Genomic DNA, 22,344 nt, shown 5'->3' with positions numbered 1-22,344 from the left:
TGTTTTTCATTGTATGACTATCCCACAACTGTTTACATTTTCTCCTGTTAGTGAACTTCTAACTTTTAGTCAGTTATACAGAGCAGAAAGTTTTAAATATGGTAAGTCCAGTTTATCAAAAAAAATTTTTATGGTCAGTGTTCTTGGTGTTCTATCTAAGAAATCTTTGTTAACTCTCAAGGACACAAAAATTTTCTTTCATGTTTTCTTCTAGACATTTTATGGTTTTGCTTTTACATTGAGGTCTGTGGTCCATTTCACATTAATTAATTGTGTCAAGGAAAAAAAATAATTGTGTCAAGGAATATTAATATTCATTTTTTTCATATGTTTATTCATTTATTCTGGCAACATTTGTTGAAAACACTGTCTTTTCCCCTTAATTAATACAGTTGAGTCTTTGGCATATTGGTCTGTAGGTTTCTTTTTTTGTAATGTCCTTGTCAGATTTTGGTGTCAGGGTTAAGCTGGGTTATAAAAATAAAGTGGAAACATTCTTTTCCCTTTTATTTTCCGAGTTTGTGTAACATTGATATTAAGTCTTCCTTAAAGGTTGATAGAAATTTCTAGTGAACCCAGGTGGACATGGAGTTTTATTTTTAAAATTTTTTTTAACGTTTATTTATTTTAACGTTTATTTATTTATTTATTTATTATTTATTTATTTTTATTATTTATTTATTTATTTATTTATTTATTTATAACGTTGATAGAAATTTCTAGTGAACCCAGGTGGACATGGAGTTTTATTTAAAAAAAATTTTTTTAACGTTTATTTATTTATAAAATTTTTGTTAATTTTCTCTATTTGCTGATATATACTCTGATCTTTATTATTCCTTTCTTATGACTTACTTTGGATTTAATTTGCTCCTCTTTTTCTAGATTCTTAAGGTAGGAACTTAGATAATTGATATTAAATCTTTCTATTTTTTCTAATGTGTGAATTTAAAACTACATTCCTCCTTTAAGCATTATTTGGTTTGTGTTCCACAAATTTTGCTAAGTAATTTTTTAATTTGAAGTATTTTTAATTTCTCTAGTGATTTTTCCTTGACCATTGGCTGTTTAGAAAAGATTTGATTTCCCAATAATAGGAGATTTTCTAGATATCTCACTTTTTATTTCTAATTTTAGTTTTCCCTTCAGAGAATTCACTATGTAAGTTTTCAACCTCCTGGTTTTTAGATTTACAGTTAATACTTTTCATCAAAATTGTCAAGTTTTGGGCTATTCTCTTCAAATATTTTATCTGCCCCAATCTCTAGGACTCAGTTATATGTTAGATCATTTCATACTGTCCTAAAGATCCTGAAGGCTCTATTAATTTTTTTCAGTAATTTCTTTCTTCTCTTCTTTAAACTGGATTTAAAAAACATGCCTTTAAGTTTATTTCTCTTTCTTTTCCAGTTTTCCCTTAAGCCCTTGTAGTGAATTTTTTATTTCCATTCTAAAATTTCTTCTTGGTATCTCTCTCTCTGTCTCTCTGTCTCTTCCTCTCTCCATTTCTCCACTAAGGTGCCTTATGTGTTATTAGTCATTAAAACTATATTGTCTTTTAATTCTCTATGTGTTTATAATAGGTGCTTTAAAGTCTTTGCTAATAGGTGCTAATAGGTGCATTAGAGTCTTTTGCTAAATCCAACATCTGGGCCATTTCTGATCTAGTTTCTATTAACTTATTTTAATTTTTGGTTGTTTATTTATTTTTGACTATGGTGATTTTTTAAATGAATATTGATATTGTGATTAAAAATAGTGTAGAGTGTCTGTATTTTGTTCTCTTTCTCTGAATGGTATTGATTTTTATTTTAATAGGCAGTTATTGGCTGGTCACCTTAAGCTTTTGTAGACTTTGTTTTCTGCTTTCTTCAGATCTGTGGAAAGTCCAGGATGTTTCTCAAGCTCCTCTAGCTTGTCAGGACTTAACTTTCAAACTCCATCTCCCTTGTGGATATTATTAAAACTCGATTTCATACTTTGTTAGGGTGGATATAGAGTAGGTCTTACACTAAAGCTCGGTCCTTACTCTTATGGTATGACCTTCTACTGTCTCAGCTGAATGCCTAGGATTTATCAAAGTATTAACAGGATCTCTCCACTCTGAAAGGGCCTAGAACTATGCTCTTTCCTCTAGCAGTGCTTATTCTCTAATATCTCTGTTTTCCTTTCAACTCTATCATAACTGCTACCTGGTAAACTTTCATGGTCTTAACTCTGAACATATATAGCCATATATAGTCCTCAGGTACTTATACAGGACCTCCCACAAGGACTCCTGTAGCCTTCTCTGTACAGCCACCTTTTCTCTGTTGTCTTGCCTCATAGATTACAGCTACTTCAGCCAAGCTGAACTCTGATTTCTGCCTTCTCAGATCAGTGGGATCACCTCAACCAACTCAGGCTCTAGCTCTCTTCTTTGTAGTTGGGAAATTGTATCATTAGGGAGCTGGGTGATCATGGGATTCACCTCATGAGTTTCCTTTTTCTCAAGGATTACAGTCATGTGCCTGAAAAAGTTGCCTCACATGGTTTGTTCAGATTTGTAGTTATTTATTTCAGGAGGGCTGATTTAGTACCAGTTACTTCAACATAGTTGGAAGTGGAAATCCAAGTCTACCATTTTGCTATTTGCTTTCTATTTGTCCTGCCTTTTTCCCTCTCCTTTTTTTCTCCTTTCATGTTTTCTTTTGGGTTAATAAAATTTTTTAATGTTTTGTCTTAATTATTTTAATGACTTTCTGGATATAACTTACATATTATTTTTAAGAAGTTGTACTAAAGATCACTAAAGATTGCAGTAAATATTGATCTTTAACTTGCCACATTCTACTTAGAGTTAAAATAGTACTATTTCCAATAAAAATTTTTATAACACTATAATTCTACTTAGACCCCCCATCCTTTGTGATATTGTTTTATATATTTTATATCTATGAATATTATAATCCACATGATACAATATCATATGTTTTTCATTAAATAGTGAGTCATTTTTTATTGTGGTAAAAACATACAAAATTTATCATCTTAGTTATTTTTAAGTTTATAGTTTAGTAGTGTTAACTATATACAATCAGGTTTTTTTCAAGAAATTAATATAATATGCAAAATATCATCTGTTAAGATTATCTACGTATTTACCATGTCCACTTCCCTTTATTTCTCTTTGTATGTATGAAGTTTCATCTAATGTCATTTCTCTTCAGCCAAAGAACTTTCCAAACTTGTGATTTTCTCAGGGAGAGAGGGAATGGCTTTAATCTTTTGCTAAGCCTATCTATTGAATTTTTTATTTCAGGTATTGCAGTGTTCATTTCTAGAGTTTTTGTTTGGTTCTTTTTCATAGTTTCTATTTTTCTGCTTAGATGTTCCATCTTATCATCCATTATGACCATCTTTTCCTCTAGACTTGATTATATTTATAATAGCAACTTTAAAGTATTTATTTGTAGGGTGCCTGGACGACTCAGTCAGTTGCGTGTCCAACTCTTAGTTTCAGCTCAAGTCATGATCCCACGGTCATGGGATTGAGCTCCATCCATATCAGGCTCCACGGTGAGTGAGCATAGAGCCTGTATGAGATTCTCTCTCTCTCTTTCTCTCTCTTTCTCTCTCTCTCTCTCTCTCTCCATCTACTCCTCTCCCCCACTTGCATGCATGCTTTCTCTCTAAAATAATTAAAATAAAAAAAAATAAAGTACTTGTCTGCAAACAGTATAGAGGTTCCTCAAAAAGTTAAAAATAGAATTATCATATGATCCAGTAATTCCACTACTGGGTCTTTACCCAAAGAGTATGAGAACACTAATGTAAAAACATACATGCACCTGTATGTTTATTGTAGCATTATTTGCTATAGCCAAGATATGGAAGCTACCCAAGTGTCCATTGATAGATGAATGGATAAAGATGATGTGGTGTGTGTGTGTGTGTATACATATATATGGAATATTTACATATATATGTGTGTGTATATATATATATATATATATGGAATATATATATATATATATATATATATATATGAACATTACACAGCCATAAAAAATGAAATCTTGTCATTTGCAATAGCAAGGATAGATCTAGAGGGTATAATGGTAAGTGGTATGTCAGCCAGAGAAAGACAAATACCATATAATTTCATTCATATGTGGAATTTAAGAAACAAAACAAGAAAAAGAGAGACAAATAAAATATAGGCTCTTAAACAGAGAGAACAAACAGGTGGTTGCCAGAGGGTAGGTGGGTGGGGAATGCATGAAATAGGTGAAGGGGATTAAGAGTACAATGAGTATTGTATAGAATTGTTAAATCACTATATTATACACCTGAAACAAATATAATACTGTATGTTGACTATACTGTAAATAAATAAATAAATAAATAAATAAATAAGTAAAGTAAGTAAGTAAAATTTTGAAAGTCTGCTAATTCCAACATCTGCATTATTTTGGAGTTTTTGTTGACTACTTTTTCTTTTAATTACGGGTCACATTTTTCTGTTTCCGTGTCTAGTAAGTTTCAATTGTGTCTGGACATTATGTTTGATACTGTAGAGAATCTGGACGTTGTTCTCTTTCTTTGAAAATGCTTTTTTAAAAAAAGTTCAGGGGCGCCTGGGTGGCACAGTCAGTTAAGCGTCCGACTTCAGCTCATGATCTCGTGGTTTGTGAGTTTGAGCCCCGCGTCGGGCTCTGTACTGACAGCTCAGAGCCTGGAGCCTGCTTTGGATTCTGTGTCTCCCTCTTTCTCTGCTCCTCTCCTGCTCATGCTTTGTCCCTCTCTCACCTTCAAAAATAAATAAAAACATTAAAAAAAATTCAAACAGTTCAGTTATTTTTTGGTCACCTGGAACTAATGTAGGCTTCATTTTACACTTTGATAGAGCAGGTTTGTTTTAGTTTTTCTTTTAGTCTTAGGGTGAGACATAGTCTTTACTCTTTGGCATTACTCTTTCCTGCAGTTTTACTGGAGAGTCCAGATGTTTATCAAGCTTCTCTAACTTAGCAGAATTCAAACTCAAAACACTTTCTCCCTGAACTGGGCAGAGGCTGATACCTTTGCTCAGCCTTTTCAGCTTTCCAGCTATTGCTTTTCCACAGACTTTTTGGAGTCTCACAGTTCAATGGTCAGTTTATACTTAGGTTTTACACCTAAATTATAATTTTAGTCTCAGAATTTATTCATAGTTTTGAGAGTTCCCTCTTCTGTGGCTTTTTACTCTCTTGGATTTCCTTTCTCAATTTCAAGACTCTTTGCCAGCCCTAACCTTGTGCCCTGAGGGTTTCTGCACCATTCTGCACAGACTAGGGAGTGCCCTGAATACATTATTGGGTAAATTATTCTATATGGCTCTTTCATTTTCTGTCTCTGGACTGAATCAATGTTGCATGAGTAATAAGAACAATGTTTCATTAAAAAAAACAGTTGTGCTAATAGACACTTTGTCATGGTGGCAAGCCTACATGGCTCTTCTGTGACTGGCCTGGGAAGTGATTGGCACACTGTATCTCACTAGTAGCCAAATGAGGATCTGTTAGTACAGATCACTGAGCAACCTGTATCACCAGGTGGTGGTGGTTGTTGTTTTAACAAGATTCCCGTGAAGAGTATGTTTGTTTACCCTTTGTTTGGTTGTAGTAAATGGGGAATGATAATTTTCCTGATGAGTTTCCCAGTTAAGTGGCTTTGTGAAACCTCACATAGAATTCGTATGTCTTTTTTTCTGATTTGTACAATTCATGTGAAAGGGTTTCTGGTATATTACCCAACATATTCTATTTTATTCTTTCTGATTATAGTATTTCTTTTACCATCCTACTTTTCCTTTGGGAAACTGTAAGGTCATTTACGTGGAACACTCAGTCTTCATACTTGTGTTCTTTGTCTGTCATTCTGATCCACACCTCATCTTTCTCACCTCAAGGGTGGAAATGTGGTAACAAGTTACCGCAGTGATTGGTTCAAGTGTAGGCCAAGATATAAATGAGACCATATATAAAATTTTCCTCAGGATATTGCTCTTTAGCTTAGACCATGAGCTTCTAAGGCAAGAACCATGTTTACCATTGCATCCTCTGTACCAAGCCCAGACCTGGAGAAATGTGAATGAATGTTGAATAGAATGAGTGGCCCTTAGCAGAGTCATGCAATGATTGTGACTTTGGCTTTCCAAGACTGGATTCTTCTTTTTTAACCTGGTAGCATCTCTCTACCAGGTATAAGTCAGATTTGTTTGTTGAAATTATAGAAAGAGCTCAAATGTCCATTGACTGATGAGTGGGTTACAAAGATGTGGTATACACACACACAGACACACACAGGAATGTTACATGGCAATAAAAAAGAACGAAATCTTGCCATTTGCAACAACATGGATGTAGCTAGAGTGTATTATGCTAAGTGAAATAAGTCAGTCAGAGAAAGACAAATTCATATGATTTCACTCCTATGTGGAATTTAAGAAACAAAACAGATGAACATAGGGGAAGTTAAGGAAAAATAAGATAAAAACAGAGAGGGAGGCAAACCATAAGAGACTCTTAAATACAGAGAACAAACAGGGTTGCTGGAGGGGATGGAGGTGGATGGGCTAAATGGGTGATGAACATTAAGGAGAGCACTTGGTGGGAAGAGCACTAGGTGTTATATTGTTAAGTGATGAATCACTGGATCACTGGATTCTACTCCTGAAACCATACTCCACTGTATGTAACTAACTTGAATTTAAATCATCATCATCATCATCATCATCATCATCATCATAATGATAAAGATATAAGTCAGAAGTTGGCAAATCTATTCATGAAATGGACCCCACCAATATATAGTTGAGGGCATGACTGAGAGAGAATGAATTCTCAGAGAAAGTACATTTTGAGATTAGACCCTCATTTCCCCTAGAGCAATGTAATTCTGATCGTTGAAACAGGTGTGTGCACGTGTTTCCTTCATGTCTTTGTACCCCACTCTGCTCCCAGGACATCAAAAGACTCAGGAAGCTCTTTCACTAGAAATACCTATTTCAAGTATATCAGTTCTCTATCTTGAACTTTGGAGAAGTACCATTAGTGTTATTGAAATAACATTTGCGAATTAGGAGACGTGGAGGATGTCACAAGCTTGTCAGGGGGAGAATGATTTAGGAAGTGGGAATGATGGCACATGGTTGAGATGTGTTGTTACTTTTACAACCATTTTCCTCCATTTTCTTCCTCCATTTTCTTGTTCTTCCTTCTGCTGTTCTCAGGTCCTCAGTGATCTCAGAATTATAACTCTCTTTGTAGGGGTTTTTGGTGAAATACTGTTACTATACTATGGGTTAAGTAAGAATAGACTTTTTGGAAAAAAAGTTCTAAACATTATTAAGTTCTAAACATTCAGCCTATATATGGATATTTATAAAACAACCTCCTTGTAATTTGGAGTGGTTCTCTGTCAACAAATTAAGACTCAACAAATGGTTAAGTCCCTGAAGTAGCCACCATGCTAGGGGCTTTCACATATGTTATCTGGCATAATTATAAAAACCTGTGTGCATGTAGGGAGTTATTATTCATCCCTATTTTATAGAGAGGAATTTTGCCAACAATTAGAATTAAAAATAAACATCATGACTTCTGATTTCTGGTCTGGCATGTAAGTAGCTTTAGACATCTCCACTGTAACAAGAAATAAAAAACTGAAGAAATGGAAAAATCAACTCTTTTTAGATTCGTCAGAGAAGTGAGGTCACAGGGCAAACCAAGATATACCTTGTGCTTTATTCCGTATGGATCATCTAATTTGGAACATACCCAAGTCTAACCCAAAGAAATCTGATATCCAAAAAATAGTAATAATGTGAAAGCTGCTGTCAGATGACACCTAAAACAAACCTTTTTTTTTTATTTATTTTTTTTTTTTAAATTTTTTTTTTTCAACGTTTTTTATTTATTTTTGGGACAGAGAGAGACAGAGCATGAACGGGGGAGGGGCAGAGAGAGAGGGAGACACAGAATCGGAAACAGGCTCCAGGCTCCGAGCCATCAGCCCAGAGCCTGACGCGGGGCTTGAACTCACGGACCGCGAGATCGTGACCTGGCTGAAGTCGGACGCTTAACCGACTGCGCCACCCAGGCGCCCCCTAAAACAAACCTTTTAACAAATATCAGAAAAATAAATAAATGAGCCTATTCACCATTAAAATTTCAATGATTCTAGGGGTGCCTGAGTCGCTCAGTCAGTTGGGTGTCCGACATCGCTTCAGGCAATGATCTCATGGTTCATGGGTTTGAGCACTGCATTGGGCTCTGTGCTGACAGCTCAGAGCCTGGAGCCTGCTTCAGATTCTGTGTCTCCCTCTCTCTGCTCACACCCTCTCTCTCTTTCAAAAATAAGTAAACATTAAAAAAATAAAAATAGAATCTCAATGATTCTAGGAAAATATAACTCAAAATCCATTAATGTTCTTGTCCCTGAGTAAGACTTGGAGCCCTCTCTCTTAGAAATGGTTTGCCAGCCTCCCAGTGGAATAAAAAGCTCTCATCTCCTGTTTTCCATCTTACTTTAAATCCTACTTCACAGATTTTGTTAAGGGTCAATTTGACATCCATTTCTCAAATCAGACTTCTCTAGTGCTCTCTATGTATCTTCAAAACACAATTCTGGAAGAAAGGCTACTAATTCAAGTTTGAAAAATGTACTCTTTGGATGATCTCAGAAGTGTTTGACAACAACTACATTATTAGAGAAAACTGAAATAATCATGAAGCTGAAAAAGCTTATTTTATATATTGGGTAGAAAGTTAAATAAAATAGTTCTACATATTCTAACATTGGTTGGTGTCCTGACCTTTCTAAATATTCAACCAGTAAAGACATTTGAGAAGCCTAAGACTTGCTCTCTTGCTGTCTTCAAAAATGATAGATTTCACTTGAATTTTACAATGGAGTCGCAACTACAACAAAGGAGCAGCTGTCTTACCAGGTACAGAACAGGAGAAGATGGTTTATCAAGAGCTCTGGAAATTTTTAAGGCTTCAAAGTTTGTGGAGAAATTGAAATTTCATTTGTTTTTGTTTTTATTTTTTATTTATTTTTTATTTTTTCTGTTTTTTAACTTTATTATTTTTTTTAATATATGAAATTTACTGTCAAATTGGTTTCCATACAACACCCAGTGCTCATCCCTAAAGGTGCCCTCCTCAATACCCATCACCCACCCTGCCCTCCCTCCCACCCCCCATCAACCCTCAGTTTGTTCTCTGTTTTTAACAGTCTCTTATGCTTTGGCTCTCTCCCACTCTAACCTCTTTTTTTTTTTTTTTTCCTTCTCCTCCCCCATGGGTTTCTGTTACGTTTCTCAGGATCCACATAAGAGTGAAACCATATGGTATCTGTCTTTCTCTGTATGGCTTATTTCACTTAGCATCACACTCTCCAGTTCCATCCACGTTGCTACAAAAGGCCATATTTCATTTTTTCTCATTGCCACGTAGTATTCCATTGTGTATATAAACCACAATTTCTTTATCCATTCATCAGTTGATGGACATTTAGGCTCTTTCCATAATTTGGCTATTGTTGAGAGTGCTGCTATAAACATTGGGGTACAAGTGCCCCTATGCATCAGTACTCCTGTATCCCTTGGATAAATTCCTAGCAGTGCTATTGCTGGGTCATAGGGTAGGTCTATTTTTAATTTTCTGAGGAACCTCCACACTGCTTTCCAGAGCGGCTGCACCAATTTGCATTCCCATCAACAGTGCAAGAGGGTTCCTGTTTCTCCACATCCTCTCCAGCGTCTATAGTCTCCTGATTTCTTCATTTTGGCCACTCTGACTGGCGTGAGGTGATATCTGAGTGTGGTTTTGATTTGTATTTCCCTGATAAGGAGCGACGTTGAACATCTTTTCATGTGCCTGTTGGCCATCCGGATGTCTTCTTTAGAGAAGTGTCTATTCATGTTTTCTGCCCATTTCTTCACTGGGTTATTTGTTTTTCGGGTGTGGAGTTTGATGAGCTCTTTATAGATTTTGGATACTAGCCCTTTGTCCGATATGTCATTTGCAAATATCTTTTCCCATTCCGTTGGTTGCCTTTTAGTTTTGTTGGTTGTTTCCTTTGCTGTGCAGAAGCTTTTTATCTTCATAAGGTCCCCGTAATTCACTTTTGCTTTTAATTCCCTTGCCTTTGGGGATGTGCCGAGTAAGAGATTGCTATGGCTGAGGTCAGAGAGGTCTTTTCCTGCTTTCTCCTCTAAGGTTTTGATGGTTTCCTGTCTCACATTCAGGTCCTTTATCCATTTTGAGTTTATTTTTGTGAATGGCGTGAGAAAGTGGTCTAGTTTCAACCTTCTGCATGTTGCTGTCCAGTTCTCCCAGCACCATTTGTTAAAGAGACTGTCTTTTTTCCATTGGATGTTCTTTCCTGCTTTGTCAAAGATGAGTTGGCCATACGTTTGTGGGTTTAGTTCTGGGGTTTCTATTCTATTCCATTGGTCTATGTGTCTGTTTTTATGCCAATACCATGCTGTCTTGATGATTACAGCTTTGTAGTAGAGGCTAAAGTCTGGGATTGTGATGCCTACTGCTTTGGTCTTCTTCTTCAAAATTACTTCGGCTATTCGGGGCCTTTTGTGGTTCCATATGAATTTTAGGATTGCTTGTTCTAGTTTCGAGAAGAATGCTGGTGCAATTTTGATTGGGATTGCATTGAATGTGTAGATAGCTTTGGGTAGTATTGACATTTTGACAATATTTATTCTTCCAATCCATGAGCAGGGAATGTCTTTCCATTTCTTTATATCTTCTTCAATTACCTGCATAAGCTTTCTATAGTTTTCAGCATACAGATCTTTTACATCTTTGGTTAGATTTATTCCTAGATATTTTATGCTTCTTGGTGCAATTGTGAATGGGATCAGTTTCTTTATTTGTCTTTCTGTTGCTTCATTGTTAGTGTATAAGAATGCAACTGATTTCTGTACATTGATTTTGTATCCTGCAACTTTGCTGAATTCATGTATCAGTTCTAGCAGACTTTTGGTGGAGTCTATCGGATTTTCCATGTATAATATCATGTCATCTGCAAAAAGCGAAAGCTTGACTTCATCTTTGCCAATTTTGATGCCTTTGATTTCCTTTTGTTGTCTGATTGCTGATGCTAGAACTTCCAGCACTATGTTAAACAACAGCGGTGAGAGTGGGCATCCCTGTCGTGTTCCTGATCTCAGGGAAAAAGCTCTCAGTTTTTCCCTGTTGAGGATGATGTTAGCTGTGGGCTTTTCATAAATGGCTTTTATGATCTTTAAGTATGTTCCTTCTATCCCGACTTTCTCAAGGGTTTTTATTAAGAAAGGGTGCTGGATTTTGTCAAAGGCCTTTTCTGCATCGATTGACAGGATCATATGGTTCTTCTCTTTTTTTTTGTTAATGTGATGTATCACGTTGATCGATTTGCGAATGTTGAACCAGCCCTGCAGCCCAGGAATGAATCCCACTTGATCATGGTGAATAATTCTTTTTATATGCTGTTGAATTCGATTTGCTAGTATCTTATTGAGAATTTTTGCATCCATATTCATCAGAGATATTGGCCTGTAGTTCTCTTTTTTTACTGGGTCTCTGTCTGGTTTAGGAATCAAAGTAATACTGGCTTCATAGAATGAGTCTGGAAGTTTTCCTTCCCTTTCTATTTCTTGGAATAGCTTGAGAAGGATAGGTATTATCTCTGCTTTAAATGCCTGGTAGAACTCCCCTGGGAAGCCATCTGGTCCTGGACTCTTATTTGTTGGGAGATTTTTGATAACCGATTCAATTTCTTCGCTGGTTATGGGTCTGTTCAAGCTTTCTATTTCCTCCTGATTGAGTTTTGGAAGAGTGTGGGTGTTTAGGAATTTGTCCATTTCTTCCAGGTTGTCCAATTTGTTGGCATATAATTTTTCATAGTATTCCCTGATAATTGTTTGTATCTCTGAGGGATTGGTTGTAATAATTCCATTTTCATTCATGATTTTATCTATTTGGGTCATCTCCCTTTTCTTTTTGAGAAGCCTGGCTAGAGATTTGTCAATTTTGTTTATTTTTTCAAAAAACCAGCTCTTGGTTTCGTTGATCTGCTCTACCGTTTTTTTAGATTCTATATTGTTTATTTCTGCTCTGATCTTTATTATTTCTCTTCTGCTGGGTTTAGGCTGCCTTTGCTGTTCTGCTTCTATTTCCTTTAGGTGTGCTGTTAGATTTTGTATTTGGGATTTTTCTTGTTTCTTGAGATAGGCCTGGATTGCAATGTATTTTCCTCTCAGGACTGCCTTCGCTGTGTCCCAAAGCGTTTGGATTGTTGTATTTTCATTTTCGTTTGTTTCCATATATTTTTTAATTTCTTCTCTAATTGCCTGGTTGACCCACTCATTCGTTAGTAGGGTGTTCTTTAACCTCCATGCTTTTGGAGGTTTTCCAGACTTTTTCCTGTGGTTGATTTCAAGCTTCATAGCATTGTGGTCTGAAAGTACGCATGGTATAATTTCAATTCTTGTAAACTTATGAAGGGCTGTTTTGTGACCCAGTATATGATCTATCTTGGAGAATGTTCCATGTGCACTCGAGAAGAAAGTATATTCTGTTGCTTTGGGATGCAGAGTTCTAAATATATCTGTCAAGTCCATCTGATCCAATGTATCATTCAGGGCCCTTGTTTCTTTATTGACTGTGTGTCTAGATGATCTATCCATTTCTGTAAGTGGGGTGTTAAAGTCCCCTGCAATGACCACATTCTTATCAATAAGGTTGCTTATGTTTGTGAGTAATTGTTTTATATATCTGGGGGCTCCGGTATTCGGCGCATAGACATTTATAATTGTTAGCTCTTCCTGATGGATAGACCCTGTAATTATTATATAATGCCCTTCTTCATCTCTTGTTACAGCCTTTAATTTAAAGTCTAGTTTGTCTGATATAAGTATGGCTACTCCAGCTTTCTTTTGGCTTCCAGGAGCATGATAAATAGTTCTCCATCCCCTCACTCTCAATCTAAAGGTGTACTCAGATCTAAAATGAGTCTCCTGTAGACAGCAAATAGATGGGTCTTGTTTTTTTATCCATTCTGATACCCTATGTCTTTTAGTTGGCGCATTTAATCCATTTACATTCAGTGTTATTATAGAAAGATACGGGTTTAGAGTCATTGTGATGTCTGTATGTTTTATGCTTGTAGCGATGTCTCTGGTAATTTGTCTCACAGGATCCCCCTTAGGATCTCTTGTAGGGCTGGTTTAGTGGTGACAAATTCCTTCAGTTTTTGTTTGTTTGGGAAGACCTTTATCTCTCCTTCTATTCTAAATGACAGACTTGCTGGATAAAGGATTCTCGGCTGCATATTTTTTCTGTTTAGCACACTGAAGATATCGTGCCAAGCCTTTCTGGCCTGCCAAGTTTCAAAGGAGAGATCAGTCACGAGTCTTATAGGTCTCCCTTTATATGTGAGGGCACGTTTATCCTTTGCTGCTTTCAGAATTTTCTCTTTATCCTTGTATTTTGCCAGTTTCACTATGATATGTTGTGCAGAAGATCGATTCAAGTTACGTCTGAAGGGAGTTCTCTGTGCCTCTTGGATTTCAATGCCTTTTTCCTTCCCCAGTTCAGGGAAGTTCTCAGCTATAATTTGTTCAAGTACCCCTTCAGCACCTTTCCCTCTCTCTTCCTCCTCTGGGATACCAATTATGCGTATATTATTTCTTTTTAGTGTATCACTTAGTTCTCTAATTTTTCCCTCATACTCCTGGATTTTTTTTATCTCTCTTTCTCTCAGCTTCCTCTTTTTCCATAACTTTATCTTCTAATTCACCTATTCTCTCCTCTGCCTCTTCAATCCGAGCTGTCGTCGTTTCCATTTTGTTTTGCCTTTCGTTTAAAGTGCTTTTCAGCTCCTCGTGACTGTTCCTTAGTCCCTTGATCTCTGTGGCAAGAGATTCTCTGCTGTCCTGTATACTGTTTTCAAGCCCAGCGATTAATTTTATGACTATTATTTTAAATTCACTTTCTGTTATATTATTTAAATCCTTTTTGATCAGTTCATTAGCTGTTGTTATTTCCTGGAGATTCTTCTGAGGGGAATTCTTCCGTTTGGTCATTTTGGATAGTCCCTGGAGTGGTGAGGACCTGCAGGGCACTTCCCCTGTGCTGTGGTGTATAACTGGAGTTGGTGGGCGGGGCCGCAGTCCGACCTGATGTCTGCCCCCAGCCCACCGCTGGGGCCACAATCAGACTGGTGTGTGCCTTCTCTTCCCCTCTCCTAGGGGTGGGATTCACTGTGGGGTGGCGTGTCCCGTCTGGGCTACTTGCACACTGCCAGGCTTGTGTTGCTGGGGATCTGGTGTATTAGCTGGGGTGGGTAGGCAAGGTGCACGGGGGCAGGAGGGGCAGGCTTAGCTCGCTTCTCCTTAGGTGATCCACTTCAGGAGGGGCCCTGTGGCAGCGGGAGGGAGTCAGATCCGCTGCCGGAGGTTTTGCTCCGCAGGAGCACAGAGTTGGGTGTTTGCGTGGAGCGAGCAAGTTCCCTGGCAGGAACTGGTTCTCTTTGGGATTTTGGCTGGGGGATGGGTGAGGGAGATGGCTCTGGCGAGCGCCTTTGTCCCCCGCCAAGCTGAGCTCTGCCGTCCGGGGGCTCAGCAGCTCTCCCTCCCTTTGTCCTCCAGCCTTCCCGCTTTCTGAGCAGAGCTGTTAACTTATGACCTCCCAGACGCTAAGTCGCGCTTTCTGTCAGAACACAGTCTGTCTGGCCCCTCTGCTTTTGCCAGCCAGACTCGGGGGCTCCGCTTGGCCGGCGAGCCGCCCCTCCGCCCCGGCTCCCTCCCGCCAGTCCGTGGAGCGCGCACTGCCTCGCCGCCCTTCCTACCCTCTTCCGTGGGCCTCTCGTTTGCACTTGGCTCTGGAGACTCCGCTCTGCTAATCCTCTGGCGGTTTTCTGGGTTCTTTAGGCAGGTGTAGGTGGAATCTAAGTGATCAGCATGACGCGCGGCGAGCATGCCACCATCTTCCCTCCAAATTTCATTTGTTTTTAAATGAAGAGTCTACATCATGATAATGGGTTGCTCTGTTTGGAAGCAGTCCTTCCCAATTTTCTCTCAGCATGCTGCTGCATGTATTTGCTTAATTCATCACAGAAATGTGTCATCAAATAAATTATAAAATTACCATTTAAAAATAAATAAGCAGTTGGAATTTTCAGGAGAATCATTTCCATGAGATTCCAAATTTTATGAACTAATGCCAAGCATTTTCAAACCAATTGTTTCAAGGATTTGAAGAAAATTTATTACTATTAAATCTTTGCCAGATGACCAGTGATAGAAAGTTAAATAGTTTCAAAATTTTTGTTTTGAATCATCAGAGATTAAGTACAATGGAATATGTTCTGGGAAATGAGAAGTAGGAATAGAACAAAGAGTTCTCAAAGAGCTTGGTGTTCTGGAAGGTTCTCATCAGAAATGGTAAGGACGGGTGCCTGGATGGCTCAGTCAGTTGAGTGTCTAACTCTCGATTTTGCCTCAGGTCATGATCCCAGGGGGTGGAATCGAGCCCTGCATCAGATTCCATGCTGAGTGTGGACCTTGCTTAAGATTCTCTCCCTCTCTCCCTCTCCCCCCCCACACCCCCCCGCCGCCGCTCTTGCACTCTCTGTCTCAAAAAAAAAAAAAAAAAAAGCAAGAAATGGTAAGGAGAATACAGAATGCTACCAACAAAGACTCAGGGCACATAACTTCCAAATGTCGACTGTAGGATTCTGCCTCATTTCTGACTAATTACCAAGTTATCTCTGGTCAGCTAGCATTTTGGAAATGAGTGAATATATTTAAAGAAAGAGACAAATATCCTGGGAACTAGAGTTCTCAGCCTCTTTCTTATAGTTGCTTCATAATCTGATTGTTGAGTAGAGGCCCTGGCCTGTGGACTCTTGGAATTATATGGAGATTGGGCTACACATTTTACATTTCAGAGTATGGAATTATAGCAACACATTAAATTAGAAGTTTCTACTAAGGCATCAATATACAATAGATGTTGCATACCAAAGCAAAGTATCAGTCCAAGGTGCAGAAGGATAAACCTGGAAACTGCTCACATAATCTTAAAGACTCCTCATCTATAAGGAGGGTATTAAATTATGTATTGTTAGATATTTGAGGAGGATTTTTTTTAATGTTTATTTTTGAGAGAGAGACAGACAGACAGTGAGCGGGAGAGGGGCAGAGAGAGAGGAAGGCACAGAATCTGAAGCTAGCTCCAGGCTCCAAGCTGTCAGCACAGAGCCCGATGCAGGGCTGGAACCCACAAACTGCGAGATCATGACCTGAGCTCAAGTGGGATGCTTAACTGACTGAACCACCCAGGCGCCTCTAAGGAGGATTTTTAAAGGAAGCTTTATTGGAGAAAGTGGTACTCTGAATCTTTTTCTTCCCACCTATCTCCCAAGAGTAGGGTGAAGAATGCTTCCCTCTTCCCCTAAGGTTAAGAGAGAGGGCTACCTGAAGCACTTGATATGGATTTCCTGTCACTGGTATGGAAGAATGAAGTGAGCTGACTTCTTTCCAGGAGATCTAGAGGATGAAAGAGAGATGGCTTTGTTGCTTTCATGGTGGGACAAAGGAGAATTGCTACTGTTTTGGAATGGGCTTGTACTTCTCAGAGTACTTGGGGGAAAGAATTCATGGATGTTTCTAGTGAGTCAGATGTGGGGTCATATATACAAAGACCAGTATAGGAGATGTCTTAGATCCAGTTCAATAGAAGTTGCTAGAAGGGCAAACAGACCTCAGCAAGGTGGACCCTATTGTATACTTGGACCCCAAGGAAGAAATAAATGACTGCCAAAATAAAATGCAGTCCTTCAAGTTGAGGGAAATGAATGTGATAGACTGCCAGCATTTGGGGGTGTGTGCGATGCTTTGAAATATCTGTAAAAGCACTCTCACCTTCAGAGAGCATGGGTAACTTACTTAACTTCTTTAGAATCAGTTTCCTTATCTGTAAAATGAGGATAATAGTAGTAACTACTACAAAAGGTTGTTAAGATTAGATGAGATTAATTTAAGTAGAATGGGCACTTTGGTGTCTAGCTCAAAATGTTAGCTTTATAACAAGTTTAGACTTAGAAGATGTTAAATGGCAGGAACTTCTTACAAGATATGCCTCCTGAGGAAAGGGAAATGAGCAAAATTAAACTATTGGGACTCCATCAAAATAAAAATCTTCTGCACAACAAAGGAAACCATCAACAAAACTAAGGCAACCTATGGAAAAAAGAAGACATTTACAAGTGATATGTCTATAAAATTCAACACCCCCAAAATAAATAGTCCAATTAAAAATGGGCAGAAGCGGGGTGCCTGGGTGGCTCAGTTGGTTAAGTGTCTGACTTTGGCTCAAGTCATGATCTCACGGTTTGTGAGTTCGAGCCCCCATCAGGTTCTGTGCTGACAACTCAGAGCCCGGAGCCTGCTTTGGATTCTGTGTCTCCCTCTCTCTCTCAGCCCCTACCCCACTTGCACTCTGTCTGTTTCTCTCTCTGAAAAATAAACATTAAGAAAATTCTTTTTAAATGGGCGGAAGACATTAATAGACATTTTTCCGAAGAAGACATACAGATGGCTAAAAGATATATGAAAAGATGCTCAATCAACATCATTCATCATCAGGGAAATGCAAATCAAAACTAGGGGATTATCACCTCATACCGGTCAGAATGGCTAAAATTAACAACACAAGAGACAACAGGTGTTGGCAAGGATGTGGGGAAAGGGGAATCCTCTTAACACTCTTGGTGGGAATGCAAACTGGTACAAACACTCTGGAAAACAGTATGAAGGTTCCTCAAAAAGTTAAAAAAAAGAACTACCTTACTATTTGAAAATTGCACACTAGGTATTTACCCAAAGAATACAAAAATACTTATTCGAAGGGATACATGCATCGCAATGTTTATAGCAGCATTATCTATAATAGCCGAATTATGGAAAGAGCATACATGTCCATTGACTGATAAGTGGATAAAGAAGATGTGGTGTAGGGGCACCTGGGTGGCTCAGCCAACTGAGTGTCCAACTCTTGATTTCAACTCAGGCTCAGGTCATGATCCCAGGGCTGTGGGATTGAGCCCCATGTCCAGGTTCATGCTGAGCATGGAGCATGCTTAAGATTCTCTCTCTCTCTCTCTCTCTCTCTCTCTCTCTCTCTCTACCTCCCTCCCTCCCTCCCTTTCTCTTTATCCCTCTTCCCCACCCTCTCTAAAATAAAAAAAAAGATTTGATGTATATATACAATGGAATATTACTCAGCCATAAAAAGAATGAAATATTGCCATTTACAGTGACGTGGATGGAGCTAGAGAGTATTATGCTAAGTGACATAAGTCAGAGAAAGACAGATACCATATAATTTTACTCATGTCGAATATAAGAAACAAACTCTCATAGGGGAAAAAGAGAGGCAAACCACGAAACAAACTGGTTTATAGAGAACAAACTGATGGTTATGAGAGGGGAGATGCATGGGGGGGATAGGTTAAATAGGTGATGAGGACTAAGGAGTGCCCTTGTGATGAGCATTGGATGTTGTATGTAAATGTTGAATCACTGAATTGTACACCTGAAACCAATATTACACTGTATATTAATTAACTGGAATTTAAGTAAAACTTTAAAAAATAGAATAGCAAAAATGTATATTTTTTTACAGTAAGGAAATTTAGTCATATAGATTTTAAAGTAATAGCTAATTGTGAGCTGGATTGGTTTTTAATGTTTGCTGTTGAAAATATTGTCTATATATATATATTTATGTTAATTTACTTTTGAGAGAAAGAGAGAGAGAGAGATAGAGAGAGACACAGAGTGGACACGGGGGAGGGGCAGAGAGAGAGAGAGAGAGAGAGAGACAGAATCCGAAGCAGGCTCCAGGCTCTGAGCTGTCAGCACAGAGCCCGACGTGGGGCCTGAACCCATGAACCGGAAGATCATGGCCTGAGCCAAAGTTGGATGCTTAACAGACTGAGCCACCCAGGCGACCCTGTCAAAATATTTGTAATAGAAATCATCAATAATTATTATTTGTATTATTTTAAAAAAATTCGACACTATAAACCATGCTAAAGACATGTGAATAGACTCATTTCTTAGAGTAGATTTATTTCTGTAGAGTAGACTTCTCATAGTGGGATGTCTAGGTCAAAGGTATATGTATTTTAAAATTTCATAAAGTCAAGTTTTTTAAGATATAACTTACATGCAGTAAAAAATGATTTTAACAAATGACTGTAGAATATAGTCATGGAACCACAACCACCATCAGGATAGAGATTTCTATCATTCTGAAAAGCTCTCTTATGCCCCTTTGCAGTCAGTCTCCCTACCCCAGTCTTTAGTTGCCTTTCATTTGATATCTGTTCCTTAAGTTTTCCCTTTTCTAGAATGTCATATGAATGCAGTAATAAAATGACTTCTTTCACTTAGCATAATGCTTTTTGAGATTCCTCTATCTTGTTGGATGTATCTGCATTTCGTTACTTTTTATTGCTGGGTTGTATTCTGTTACATGAATATTCTACAATTTGCTTATCCATTCATCTGTTGATGCACATTTGATTGGTTTCTAGTTTTTTGCAGTTATGAGTAAAATCACTATAAATGTTTGTTCTCAGACCTTTGTATGGGCATATGCTTTAATTTCTGTTGTGTGGATACCTGGGAGTAGAATTGCATAAGCATTTAATTGTATGTTTAACTTTTTAAGAAATTACCAAATTTTGCCAAAGTAACTACCATTTCACATTTTCATCAGCAATGTGTGAGACTTCTAGTTTCCCCACATCATTGCAAACACTTGGTATTGTCAGTCTCTAATTATTGACATTCTAATGGGTATAAAGTGGTATCTCATTGTGGTAGTTTACATTTCCCTAATGACTGATGATGCTGCACATTTTTTCATGTGCTTATTAACCATTTGTATATGGTGAAGTGTCTATGCAGATCCTCTACCTGTTTTTTAATTGAGTTTTTATCTTATTATTAAGTTGTGCAAATTTTTAAAAATATATTCTGAGTATAAGTCCTTTATCAGATAAGTGATTTGTAAAAACTGCTTCTTCTAAGCTGTAGCTAGGTAAAAACATTTTTTTAAAGACATCTTTTGAAGAGCCTAAGTTTTTATTTGATGAAACCCTTTTAATCCATTTTTTTTCTTTTGTGCTGGTTTATCAGAGTTTATCTTTATTTCACCTTCACATTTATAGTATAGTTTTGATGGATATAGAATCTTTGGTTGATAGTCTTTCTCTACAGCATTTTGAATATGTCATTCTACTGTGTTCTGTCTTCCACTGTTTCTAATTAGAAGTCAACTTTTAATGGTATTCTTATTCTTCTGTTTATGATGGATATTTTTTCCCTTGATAGTTTCAAAAATTTATTTTTGCTTTTGCCTTTTGAAGTTGGATTATGATGTGTCTGTGTTTGGATTTCTTTATGTTTATCCTACTTGGGGATTCTTGACCCTTTTTGACATTTATATTAATGTATTTCATCATCCTGAGGCCATTTTCAGCTCTTGTTTCTTCAAATACCTTTTCTGTCTTACAGGTATATGAAGTTTTCAAAAAATATTTACTTATTTATTTATTTATTTATTTATTTACTTATTTAGAGAAAGAGAGAGCAAGTGAGCACAAGCACACGAGCAGGGGAGGGGTAGAGAGAATGGGAGAGAGAACCCCAAGCAGGCTCCACTCTATTAACACAGAGCCCGACACAAGGCTCCATCTCACAAACCATGAGATTAGGCCTGAGCCAAAATCAAGAGTGAACACTTAACTGACTTAGATACTCAGGCAACCCCATGTCTCTGAAATTTTGCTCACTTTCCTTTGTTTTTGTCTGCCTTTCTCCTTCATATTGTATTGTTTCTAGTGATCTGTCTTCTAGTTCACTGATTCTTTTGCCATCTTCAGTTTCATATTGAGCCCACTTAATGAATTTTTCATTCTAGTTAAACTTTTCAACTTTAGTATTTCCATTTAATTTTTTAAAATTTCTGTTTCTTTCTCATGGTTATCTTCATATTTCTCTTGAACTTCCTGAAAGGCTATTTTTTAAAGTTTTTGAACATATTTACAAAAATGTTTTGATGTTTATTTTTGAGAGAAAGAGTACACACAAGTGGGGAGAGGCAGAGAGAGGGAGACATAGAATTCTAAGCAAGCTCCCCGACATGGGGCTCAAACTCATGGATTGCGAGATCATGACCTGAGCCTAAGTTGGATGCTTAACTGACTGAGCCACCCAGGCACCCATGAATATATTTGTAACAGTTGCTTTGAAGTCTTTGACTGCTAAGCCTCACGTCTAAACTCACCCAGTTAGTCTCTTTTATCTCCTTTCTTTTCCCTGGGTGTTTCTTTGCATACTCTATAGTTTATTGTTGTTGCCTTTGAAATCTGGGCTCTTTCTTTATTTATTGGTTTGAAAGTGAGACTTTTTTTTAATGCAATATAATTAACGTACAATGTTATATTAGTTTTAGGTGTACAATATAGTGATTCAACAATTATATTTATGACTCAGTGCTCATTCAGGTAAGTATATTCTTAATCTTCTTTATTCATTTCACCCATCACATCACCCACATCTCTGGCAACCACTGGTTTGTCCTCTGTGTTTAAGAGTTATTTTTTGTTTGTCTCTTTTTTCCTTTGTTCATTTTTTTTTATTTCTTATATACCATATATGAATGAAATCATATGGTATTTGTCTTTCTCTGAATGACTTATTTCACATAGCATTATACCCCCTAGGTCCATCCATATTGTTGCAAATGTGAAATTTCATTTTTTTATGGCTGAGTCATATTCCATTGTGTGTGTGTGTATGTATGTATATATATATATATATATATACACATCTATATACCACCTCTTCTTTATCCATTTATCTAGCAATGGATACTTGGGTTGCCTGTATCTTGGATATTGTAAATAATGCTACAGTAAACAAACACAGGGCTACGTATGTTTTTTGAATGAGTGTTTTTGTTTTCTTGGGGTAAATAGCTAGTAGTGAAATTACTGGATCATATGATATTTCTATTTTAATATTTTTTGAGGAAACTCCATAATGTTTTTCACAGTGGCTGCACTAATTTGCTTTCCTACCAGCAGTGCATGAGGGTTTCTTTTTCTCCATATCCTTACCAACAGTTGTTTTTTGTGTTTTTGATTTTAGCCATTCTGACAAGTATGAGGTGATATCTCATTGTTGTTTTGATTTGCATTTCCCTGATGATTACAGATGTTGAGCCTCTTTTCATGTGT

At 37.4% G+C, this 22,344-nt stretch overlaps 1 protein-coding gene across 2 annotated transcripts in view; it reads left to right on the top strand.

Moving 5' to 3' along the window:
* HPSE2 (heparanase 2 (inactive)) overlaps positions 1–22,344 on the top strand; it is a 666,791-nt gene that overhangs the window by 113,872 nt on the left and 530,575 nt on the right. The gene's annotated exons all lie outside the window — the stretch shown is intronic.

The sequence above is a fragment of the Panthera tigris genome, chromosome D2, assembly GCF_018350195.1.
Source record: "Panthera tigris isolate Pti1 chromosome D2, P.tigris_Pti1_mat1.1, whole genome shotgun sequence".
In the NCBI taxonomy this organism is placed as follows: Eukaryota; Metazoa; Chordata; class Mammalia; order Carnivora; family Felidae; genus Panthera; species Panthera tigris.
Note: the sequence above shows the minus strand (reverse complement) of the source record. Positions and strands in the feature narration are given on the sequence as shown.